This window comes from Ipomoea triloba, chromosome 8 (assembly GCF_003576645.1).
Source record: "Ipomoea triloba cultivar NCNSP0323 chromosome 8, ASM357664v1".
Classification (NCBI taxonomy): domain Eukaryota; kingdom Viridiplantae; phylum Streptophyta; class Magnoliopsida; order Solanales; family Convolvulaceae; genus Ipomoea; species Ipomoea triloba.
This window is the reverse complement of record NC_044923.1, coordinates 9,969,220-9,979,228: the sequence shown is the minus strand read 5'-3', so window position 1 is coordinate 9,979,228 and position 10,009 is coordinate 9,969,220. Positions and strand designations below refer to the sequence as shown.

At 34.2% G+C, this 10,009-nt stretch overlaps 1 long non-coding RNA gene across 2 annotated transcripts; it reads right to left on the bottom strand.

The window, feature by feature from the left end:
* Window positions 1–285: 285 nt before the first annotated feature.
* Window positions 286–798, bottom strand: LOC116026798. 2 transcript variants are annotated; one of them, XR_004099896.1, is made up of 3 exons: window positions 694–798; window positions 535–604; window positions 286–341 (listed from the first exon to the last, which is right to left on the bottom strand). It is a non-coding gene; the product is annotated as an uncharacterized LOC116026798 (long non-coding RNA). The 2 variants fall into 2 exon arrangements; XR_004099895.1 differs by having other exon boundaries at window positions 535–792.
* Window positions 799–10,009: the final 9,211 nt, after the last annotated feature.

Here is a 10,009-nt window from a genome sequence, read left to right as displayed (position 1 = left end):
AAATCTCACAATTCAATAACTAATAAACAATTCATCATCAAGCTAAAGAAGTAATCTATCAACCCATTCATCAACTAAATATTGGCACCATATGTTTCTAACTTCATCAATTTCTTTTTGATTGTATGGCAATCTTCCTTGTCACTCCAAAAGCTATAAAGTTTAAAAGAGAATAAAAAGAATTAATAACTTAGTATTTTATAAAATATGAAGGAGATCGAAAGATATTTTATTAAAGTACTTGCCTTATTCATTCCCTTGCATGTTCCCAATGAAATGATTTCCAAAATAAATTTCATCACATAATATCCGCATTCGGTACCTCCTCATTGTATGGCACACTACATTTGAAATAATTAATATAATTAAGATTGTATGGCACACTACATTTGAAATAATTAATATAATTAAGATTGTATGGCACACTACATTTGAAATAATTAATATAATTAAGATTGTATGGCACACTACATTTGAAATAATTAATATAATTAAGATTTTATTAATAAAAAACAATAAGATATATGTACTTACCGAACATGTAATCCATTTTAGTTGACGACTTGCTTTCTTTCCACCTATTATGCTTGTTGCCTTCAAAGACCTATTAATATAAGACATATAAAATATACATAAATGTTTGACATCACTATATTAATAATAAGTATTAATTATATTTATAAATTTACATACGTTTCAACTATATCTTTAATATCATCACGTGGCGGATTACCAGTGGAATCAAACCAATAGATTTCATATAATTTAGGACAAATAGCCATCAACATCCAATGCCCCCTACAAATAAGAATTTTATTAGTTTATAGTATATTATATATAAGGCATTGTATTTTAAAACATAATCAAATGCTTACTCGAAATTATATGGGCCTAAATAGCAATCTTTCATCTCACCATATCCCATGGTTTCACTTATATAGTTTATCCTGTCATTTCTAGTCAACAGTTTCGGTTGAATCCAACTTGGATCTAAAAATCCATACTTGGTTTGTGATTGAAAACCATACTGTTTATAAATACCCCTGCTCACAATCAAAAGCAATCATATAAATTACTAATAATTATGTTAAATAAAATTAAAACTATTTTGATCAAATAATACTAAAAACATATTACCTTATAAAGAACTGAATAATAGAAATATCTAATTCAATAAGCGCATGATTTCCAAACTCTCAAGTTGTAATTCATAATCAATTTTACGCACAACACCACGAGGCATTTGCGTCACCACATTGTGTTCAAGACTACAAGCAATCTTGTATGCCTTTCTGCATGCTCTACTCACAGAATCCGGATAAGCTAAAGTCAATGCATGATGATGAGATTTCACAACTGATTCAAAAGTCGATTTGGTCTTTCCTTTTAACTGTCCATTTTAATATAAATAACAATTATTATTTTTATAAAAGTCAATTGTATACTATTTTAAATACAAATACATTTATAGCGTACATACCTTATCAGCTTGAGTACATAACTCTGCCAGCTTCTTTGGCCAAATAATAAACTGTTGAAATGCAGAACCTACATTTAGTGTAACCCCTGAACTTGTCCACCACTGTAGGCTATCCCAAATGCTACTGGACGTCTAGTGGGGTCTTCCAAGTACAATTGGCATCGTGCTCCTAACTGCATTAATTAATGAAGAGTCATAGAAAATATATTTTAATAAATAATAATAATAAGAATAAGAATAATTATAAACAATTACTTACCGCTGGTAAATCAGCAAAAGGGTCTGGGGAACTAGCTTTTTGACTGTCATTTTGTGGTGAAACATGCTCACATATGACATCATCCTGCCTTGATTGTGCAGCTTGATGAACAGGAGTCTGCATATTACTGAATTGTTGCATCATCTCAGCAATTCGTGCTTCTAATCGCGCTTCTAATTGTTCTTGAAGTCGTGCTTCTAATCGTTCTTGAACTCGTGCTTCAAATCGTTCTTCAAATTGTGCTTCAACAGCAGCAACAACAGAGTCAACCATTCATTTAACGTCTTCTGTAGGCGTGTGAGGAGTACGTTTTGCATTACCAAATACACTTTTTATGTCCATATCCTCTTCTCATGCCTCTAACACGGCCATGATACTCATCAGTACCTAGCGCAACAGATAGTATATCTTGTCTTCCTGACGCAACGAATGCTCCTTGAGAAGCTTCCATCTCAAGAGAATCCTAGCATTTATAAATAATATTTAATAATTACATGTGTAAATAAAATTACCTATTAACATAGAAAAGAAAAGAGTTTTTTCCCAAAATGGTCCCTCGACTATTGCTCATTCTCAATTTTTCATTTCGACTTTCAATTGCACCTAATGTGGTCCCTTGACTTTCAAAAACTCACCCAATTTGGTCCTCCGTTACATATTCTGTCAAATCAGTGTTAAAATGGAGGGCATTTTCGTCCATTTACNGTCAAATCAGTGTTAAAATGGAGGGCATTTTCGTCCATTTACCTATTGTTAGCCTAATAAACATTGAGAAATAGTTGAGGGACCGTTTTGAGAATAGTCAAGAGACCATTTTGGGAAAAACTATTTTATTTATTTCATTTTTGTTTATTTTCATTTTTTAGACTCTATAAAATTAGAATTTCTATACATTTTTTTCCTTACAAATATAAATACTTAAAATCGTGCAATCCATCCTAAAAATTTTTAACTTTTTTTACAGACTTTTTCTCTCTATCTAAATATACAAACTATTCCTTTGCAGATTTACAATAAGTTTCGTAAATTTTATAAATACTCATTTTTTAAGCACCGATTAAAATAATTCTTAGTCACATCCGTAATACTAAATATATTACTTTGGATTTTTTATAAATAAGATATAATATTATTAAACTCAAATAATTAAAAATAATGTGCGCACATCACAAAAGATTTTATGATTGACTTAAAAATTAACTATAAATTTTATTGTTGAATACAAATTGACAATTATTAAACATTATTTTTAATAATTATTGTGTCCCGTGTAATATACTAAAATTATTAGGTAGGATTTTTATAATTAAGGTATAATTTAATTAAATCAAAATTTTAAAAAATAATGTGTCCACATTACAAAATAAATTATACTTGCCTTAATAATTAATAATTAATAAAAAAAATAAGAAGAGGAAAACATATAAAAGATGTCATACAATATCTTAAATAATGTAAAATAATATAAAATTTAATAATTACTTCGAAATCAAATACAGAAAATATTGCAAGAAACATTGACGAGATTTTACTTTCGGCTCACCTGAGAAGTTGAAACATTGACGAGATTTTACTTTCGGCTCACCTGAGAAGTTTACTAGAAAACGAGATTTTACTTTCGGCTCACCTGAGAAGTTTACTAGAAAAATTTACCTTTCTTTCGGCTCACCTGAGAAGTTTACTAGAAAAATTTACCTTTCGGTCGGCTCACCTGAGAAGTTTACTAGAAAAATTTACCTTTCGGTCCAATATTTTCCCTACATTTTACACTCTTTGGGTGTCTACACTTGAAAAAAAAAAATTATTTTCAATGGTAAAAGTAATATTTAATGTGATACATAGTGATTGATTGTCTATGAACATAAAAAATTAAAAAAAAAAAGAAGTATATGAGTATTTATGAAATTTACGGAACTTATTGTAAAACTTCATAGGAATAGTTTGTATATTTAGAGAGGAAAAGTCTGTAAAGAAAGTTAAAAATTTTGAGGTTGGATTGCGCGATTTTAACTATTTATATTTGTAAGAAAAAAATGTATAGAAATTCTAATTTTATAGAGTCTAAAAAATGAAAATAAACAAAAATGAAATAAATAAAATAGTTTTTCCCAAAATGGTCCCTTGACTATCCTCAAAACGGTCCCTCAACTATTTCTCAATGTTTATTAGGCTAATAATAGGTAAATGGACGAAAATACCCTCCATTTTAACACTGATTTGACGGAATATGTAACGGAGGACCAAATTGGGTGAGTTTTTGAAAGTCGAGGGACCACATTAGGTGCAATTGAAAGTCAAAATGCAAAATTGAGAATGAGCAATAGTCGAGGCACCATTTTGGGAAAAAACTCAAAAGAAAATTATAACTTACCATTTTTTCTACGTCCACTCTAGTCGCTTCACTGTGAATATTTCCAGACTTGTCCATTCTTGCTCTCTTCCACTTTTCATGTCTGCGTGGAGGAGATGGGGGACTAATTGTATGTGATGGATCTGAACGTGGAGGAGATGGGGGACTAATTGTATGTGATGGATCTGAATCTGCAATTTCTTGTGGACTAATTGTATGTGATGGATCTGAATCTGCAATTTCTTGTTGTTCTTTCATATGTGATGGATCTGAATCTGCAATTTCTTGTTGTTCTTTCATCTTCTCATCCATCATAATTTTTTCCAATCTTTTATAACCTCCTCGAGATAAATTGTGTGGATGAATAATCTTAGCTTGTATTTCTTGATGCTTTTTTCTTTTTGCCTACATCTTAGCTTGTATTTCTTGATGCTTTTTTCTTTTTGCCTACATATTAGCTTGTATTTCTTGATGCTTTTTTCTTTTTGCCTACATATTAGCTTGTATTTCTTGATGCTTTTTTCTTTTTGCCTACATATAAACAAAACATTCTTGATGCTTTTTTCTTTTTGCCTACATATAAACAAAACATTAAGTAGCAATACATAATATAATTAACAAACTTATCAAATTGAGTTAATAATTGAAAGTAGAATAATGATACCTCATATTTTGGACCTGTATGAAGCTGCACAAACTCATTCCATACCACTGGATCAAGGAATGAGTATTTATCACATGGATTCATATGTGACAAATTGCCAAATATATACTTGCTAGTCAATTTTGTTTTAAAATCTTTCCACCGTTGACCCGCATATTGTATCCAATGCTTCTTCATATCATCTGTGTTGGGAATATCGTAAGTACTCTGCAAGAAAAAGTTATTTATTAGTATCCAATACAATTATATTAATTTATTTGGTAAATAAAAATCTAAATATCAAAAAAGGTTACCAGAATTTCTTCCCAAACATTCTCCTTAGTATCCATTGGAACATTCGCCCATGATTTTATTGTGATAGGAACGTTAATACGTGCCACTAATGCTGCATAACTTGAAAGTTCCGCTCCGGTTGGCCCAAGAGGATGCATTCCATCAAATTGAACTGGCTTCTTTCCTAAAGTATTACGCCCTAGAAAGACTTTCTTCAAATGAGTCGCCCCTCTCGTCTTAGTATTAGTATCACTACCTTGAGTTGAACCAGTACCTCGGGTAGTACTATCATCAGTAGGATTATTTGATGAATCCATAAGCCTGTTCAAATGAGTCAACCCATCTACATCAGAACACCGGGACCCTGAACTTCACATAATCAACCTCGCATATTTCTTCAATCACACCATAATATGACAATTCTGCAATTACAGGATTTTTATCTTTTGAATTACTGAAATGCATTGAATTGGCAACTAAAGAGACTCCACTATTTTGCATAGTGCTTTTTTCATCTTGAGCTTTTGTGTAAAAAGAAAAACCGTTAATGTCATATCCATTATAACATACGACTTGCATACTAGGACCATGAGCTAACCATCGTATAGTTTCAAAAACATTATTATTTTCAAGAACTTTATTTTTGAACCAACAAATAAAAGTACGATTATGTTCGTTCACAATCCACATGTCTGCTCTTCTGGGGTTTTGCTCCCTAATTAAGCCCTTGTGTTCATCTAAATAGGGTTCGACTTCACTTGTATTATGTAAGATGTATAAGTGTACTTGCTCAACATCTTCACGGGACATAGTATGCATTTTGGGATGTCGATGACCCTTTCCATCAATTCTTCCATCAATTCTTCCTTCATGTTGATACTTTGGAACACCAATTGCCTCTACCCCTGCCAAAATATTCAATACAGAACTCAATAACCTCTTCAGCAATATAACTTTCAACAATAGATGCTTCTGGCCTATATCGGTTCCTCACATAACCTTTTAAGACTTTCATGTATCTTTCAAATGGGTACATCTACCTCAAATAAGCTGGACCACACTCTCTGATCTCTCTCACCAAATGTACAAGCAAATGAACCATGATATCAAAAAACGCAGGTGGAAAATGCATCTCTAGCTGACACAGTGTAACTATAATGCCATTCTGCAATTCATCTAATTTGTCTAGATCAATGACTTTCGCACAAATTGCATTGAAAAAGAAACAAAGTCTGATGACGGTATATCTCAACTTTTTAGGCAATATGCCTCTAACAGCCACTGGCAATAGTTGTTGCATTAAAACATGGCAATCATGAGACTTCAATCCCACCAATTTTAAATCTTGGATATTGACAAGTCTATTGATATTTGATGAGTACTATTGTGGTACCTTCACCCCACGTAAACATTCACAAAAGCTGATTTTCTCCTTTCTTGACAAAGTATGAGCAACTGGAGGCAAATATGTCTTTTTATCACCACTGCGTGGAGCTAATGTAGGTTGTATACCCATTTCAATCAAGTCCAATCTAGCATTGAGACCATCTTTAGTCTTACCTTTTATGTCTAAAAGAGTTCCAACAAGACTATCACACACATTTTTCTCAACATGCATCACATCAATACTATGTCTGACATCAAGTGTCTTCCAATATGGAAGATCAAAGAATATTGATTTCTTTTTCCACGGACTCTTCTCATTTGATGGTACATCAACATTAGATTTTGATCTCTTACCTCTTTGAGATTTAAGTTTTTGAGTGTTACCAAAAGTAACATTGATACACTCTACGCGTTCATAAACTTGAATCCCAGTTAATGGTTGTGGAGCATCTGTATAGTCTTGTACCCCATTGAAAGCTTTTTTTAATCTTCGATAAGGGTGAAATTTATCTAGAAATCTTCGATGTCCCATGTAGACTATCTTTCTGCCATGAACAAGTTGATGATAACATGTATTCTCTTCACATATGGGGTGAAGAATGCAGTATTGTGTAGGGGTTGATTCGTCAAAAGATATTTATGTTAAAACGGAAAGTCTGTGACTCCCCGAGTGTCGGTCTCGAAGGAGGGACGTGGAGGTGTGTCAAACATTCGAGAGTTTACTTGATTGGATCATGCATAGGATTCGAGTGTGGTGAAGGATGATTTGTGAGTGAGAATAGTTCATTGATTGGTTTGAGTACAAGAGAGTAGTAAAGTAAAAGTGATTTTGTGAATATGTAAAAGGGGTAGCGATTGGATAGTGTTCATGAATATTGTATAATGGAGTGTCTAAGGTCATGGATTAGGATTGCTAGGATATTGTCTATTCAAGAGTGTGTTGTCTTAGTCCTTTTCCACCTTGTGTACTAAGGCTTCTTTGACTTAGGAGTGCCTTCAAGCATCCAAAGTTCTAAGAGGAATTTTATCAAACACTTAAGCTACACACTATCCTACTACTTTTAAGAAGTCCATAGGAACTTTGATTGTGTAAAGCTTCAAATCCTAACTCTAATCAAAGACATGAAAGAGTCAAGAGCTCAATCTCTCATCTAGATTGGCCAAATCCAAACAAGATCTCATCAAAACAACAATCAAAAGACAAGAATAGATAATCCATCAACACAAACTCATAGATCCAAGATATAGAGATAAGATCATCACACAAACAATATTCAATCGCACAATCCAAATCCCTAGACTAAATTAGCTACTTATAATATGAAATGCAAGCAAAAGCTAATTTAATCCAAGAACAAGATAGCTAAAATTATAGAAATGAAATAGAGATCACCTAGAGAGAAGAAGATCTTCAATCCAAGCTTGTTGTCTTCTAGAATGGAGATTGATCTAATCTAAAAACTAAGAAAAAATGGAGAAAGTTCTCCAAAGGAAAAACTAAGAAAAGGAAAACTAAATTTCTGGAATCCCTCTCTGAAAATTCATCAAAGGGGTTTAAATAGTCTCCGAAATGACAACCCTAGCTGAAATTCGCGCATCACCGTCTCCACGCCTCTCACACGTGTGTGAGCGTGCGTGGGAAGCTTCTGGAAAGTTTTCACGCTTGCTCACACGCGTGTGGCCTTCCAGTTTGGTCCTCCGAGGCTCCGCTCTTGCCTGGTTTGCTCTTTAAGCTCAACTTTTAGGCTCCGCTCTTGCCTGGTTTGCTCTTTAAGCTCAACTTTTGGGCTCCGCTCTTGCCTGGTTTGCTCTTTAAGCTCAACTTTTGGTCCTCGCTCTTGCCTGGTTTGCTCTTTAAGCTCAACTTTTGGTCCTATTTCTTGCCTGGTTTGCTCTTTAAGCTCAACTTTTGGTCCTATTTGCTCCCTGGTTTGCTCTTTAAGCTCAACTTTTGGTCCTATTTGCTCCCGGGGCTCCTGTTTTACTTCTTTTAAGCTAAAAGTAGCTTCCGTGCATCAGTTAGTAATATTCAAGCATTTACGCACATAATTTACCAAGTAAGGATGCTATAGACGCGATAAAACACCCTAAAATGTGCCTGAAATAAGGGTATCTCGGAGTCTTATCAAATTTTCCACACTTTGTTTCTTGCTTGTCCTCAAGCAAGACATTTTACTCTCTAAGCATATAAGTCTCCGAGATACTCTCTCATGCAAAACAAAGCTTTTGGCAAATCAAAATAATGGGTGTTTAAGACTGTTGAAACGGGGGAAATCATTTGTGTTATCTATAAAGGATTTTGGTCAGATGTCAGCAACTCAAGAAATATTTTCGAGAAATAAAAACCTTTCGTAGATAAACAAATAAAACAAGGGATCACACTTCTCGCACCATACGCAAGCATGCATTTCTAAAGTTTTGGTTCACCTTCTATTTAAATAGGGCCTCTAGCCGATCTCACTAGTGGGAACGATGTGCACTAGCTAATCAACTTTTCATCCTTATGCACCAAAGCCCAACGTAAATGTAAATAAGGGTAGGGGCATGGACCACTCACCGCTTTTGGCTTAGCGCGGTCCCTCTTTCTTCTCACTTCCTAGGATAACGTCATCGAGCCACTCGACTTCACATGGAGATCCATGCTTTTTCGAAGGTCAGTGCAATGGGTACTCGAATCCTAGCAAAGCGGCTCACCTCAGCTCTATTTTCTCAATTCTTGGGATCTTTTTATGTGAACAACCGACTCCAGATAAAGCTTTTTGCTTACCGAAGACTATGGTTTGGACACAACCCAACGAATTGGCTTCCCTCAACTTTTAAACTCTTTGGTGATTGGCCTTTTGCCTTTTCGACTTCTCCTCGTGTCAACCCCTCATGCATTTTTCTATTTAATGTTCAAGGGTTTTGTTTTCTCATTAAGCTCACCATTAGGCTCACCTTTTGCCCCATGCCCTACCAAGGTTAGTTCAATTCCGGGCCTCGTTAGTTTTATCTTTCTAAAATTAAAGAGTGCACACTCCCACTTCGAGAGATCCTTGACTAAGGTCCTACGTAAATAAGAGGTGAACATCATGCAAGCAGGCAAGAATATAAACTTATTTGGCTCTAAACACTCTCATGGGTGCGAAAAGTAACTTCCTCAAAGATATTTCGAGAGTAAAAATTTTTGGGCATCCAGTCAAAACTCTCTTTTCAAAACTGCAAATGCACCCGCTTATCATTCCCAAGAGCTTCAACTTCTTATACTAAGCATGTAGAGATGTAAAGCACGAAGTGCGTCCTTTCCACACTTTAAAGTAAACATCGTCCTCGATGTTTCCATACGTATAGGGTAAAGGAACGAAACAGGGACTCTAAGGATAAACAAATAAGGATCCCTTTCCACACTTTGGGAATTGCTCTGGGATATAGGGTATGCATCAAACGATCCTATTAATCATGGTAAGCTCTAGTATACTCATACACAAAGCTATAAAGAAAATATTTCCACACTTTAAAGATCAAAACGGGGCTTAAAATTAGAAAAGGGATAAGATGATAAACCAAGTATGCATCCCTCTTTCCACACTTTAGCTTCCAGCATAGGCCTGCTCCCGT